A 1857-nucleotide genomic window follows, 5' to 3' on the forward strand; every position below is an offset into this window, starting at 1 on the left:
CGGGAGGCGGAGCTTGCAGTGAGCTGAGATCTCGCCACTGCACTCCAGACTGGGCGACAAAGCGAGACTCCGTCTCAAACAAAACAAAACAAAACAAAAAACAAAAAACAAACATTTCCATGCATTAAGGAACAGGATTGCCGCTAGCACATCTCACCTCCAGCCCTAACGCAGTTTTCTCGGGTTTTACACCGAGACATTCCATTGCCCAGGGACAGGCAGGAGACAGATGCCTTCCTCTATCTCAACTGCAAAGAGGCCTTCCTCTTTTACTAATCCTCCTCAGCACAGACCCTTTACGGGTGTCGGGCTGGGGGATGATCAGGTCTTTCCCTTCCCACAAAGCCATATTTCAGACTATCACATGAGGAGAAACTTTGGACAACACTTGGCTTTCCTAGGCAGAGGTCCCTGCGGCTTTCCCGCAGTGTTTGTGTCCCTGGGTACTTGAGATTAGAGAATAGTGACGACTTTTAACAAGCATACTGCCTTCAGGCACTTGTTTAACAAAGCACACCCTGCATAGCCCTAAATCAATTGAACTTCGAGTAGACACAGCACCTGTCTCTGCAAGCACAGGGTTGGGGGTAGGGTTACAGATTAGCAGCATCTCAAGGCAGAAGAATTTTTCTTAGTACAGAACAAAATGGAATTTCTTATGTCTACTTCTTTCTGCATAGACACAGTAACAGTCTGATCCCTCTTTCTTTTCACTACACCATGCCACTCTCCCAAAAAGAGCTCAGAGAAGCAATAATAAGGGGATCTGGCAGAATTGTAGAAAGAAAAAGAAAGAAAGAAATTGCATTGAAATGAGCCAGTAGAAATAATTAAAAGGAGAAATAATATTACAAAGAAAATCGTGTGGCATGGTGAATTGGCTTGAGAACATCACAACAGAAAAAGGAAAATAGCAATTATATTTAAGTAGTTAAAGAGAAAATGATAGAAATGGAAGACATAAAAGAACAAATGTGTAATTTTTGTTCCTGAAGAAGAGAAAAGAACATACAGAACAGAAAAAGATACAGAGATAAAATATAAGAAAATGTCATTGAAACTGCATCTGCTGATTGAAAAGACACATATGTTCCTGGAAAAATTCATTCAAAATGATAAACACCAAGATATATGCTATCTTGGTTTCTGAACTCTACGGGTAAAGAATGTATTGGGTACACAGGAAAAATAAAGACAGACATGGGAATAAATATCTTGTCAGTCTCAGATTTCTTAACAGCATGCTCAGTGTCAGAAGACAGTGAAGCAATATTTACAAACTTCTGAAAGAAATAAGTGTGAACAATAATTTTATATGTAATAGAGTAAAAAGACAGTAAATGGTTAAGCATGCAAGAACCCATAAATCTCTCCTGAAACAAACTATCCAATAATGAAATCCAAACAATCAGAAAAGGAAGCAAATAAAGGACTCAGTCATGAAAAAAACATAATTAAAAACAGTAATAGTAATTATTAAAAATTAAAGTTAAAATTATTGGTGGCTAATTAATTATAGAGCTAAGGCTGAGTAACTGAGATTTATGATAATGGAATGGAATGCGAATGTTTTAAACCATGACAACATAAAAAAAGATTATAATATTGGAAATATGAAGGGGGAGAAAACAGAATAAAGTATAAATGCATGAATCTTCTAATTTTGAAGTAAGGACGTAATAGATACTCTCTAAAGTTGAGACATGTATTACTTATACTAATAAAAATAGCTGAGGTTTTTAAGATTAAACAATGCTTCTTCAGGGCCAGGTGCAGTGGCTCACGCCTGTAATCCCAGCACTTTGGGAGGCCGAGGCAGGTGGATCACGAGGTCAGGAGATCGAGACCATCCTGGCT

General features: G+C 38.2%; 1 protein-coding gene across 3 annotated transcripts in view; it reads left to right on the top strand.

The window, feature by feature from the left end:
• The window catches only part of REG4 (regenerating islet-derived family, member 4), a 28148-nt gene that overhangs the window by 25213 nt on the left and 1078 nt on the right, over positions 1-1857 (top strand). The gene's annotated exons all lie outside the window — the stretch shown is intronic.

The sequence above is a fragment of the Mandrillus leucophaeus genome, unplaced genomic scaffold, assembly GCF_000951045.1.
Source record: "Mandrillus leucophaeus isolate KB7577 unplaced genomic scaffold, Mleu.le_1.0 Scaffold1705, whole genome shotgun sequence".
In the NCBI taxonomy this organism is placed as follows: domain Eukaryota; kingdom Metazoa; phylum Chordata; class Mammalia; order Primates; family Cercopithecidae; genus Mandrillus; species Mandrillus leucophaeus.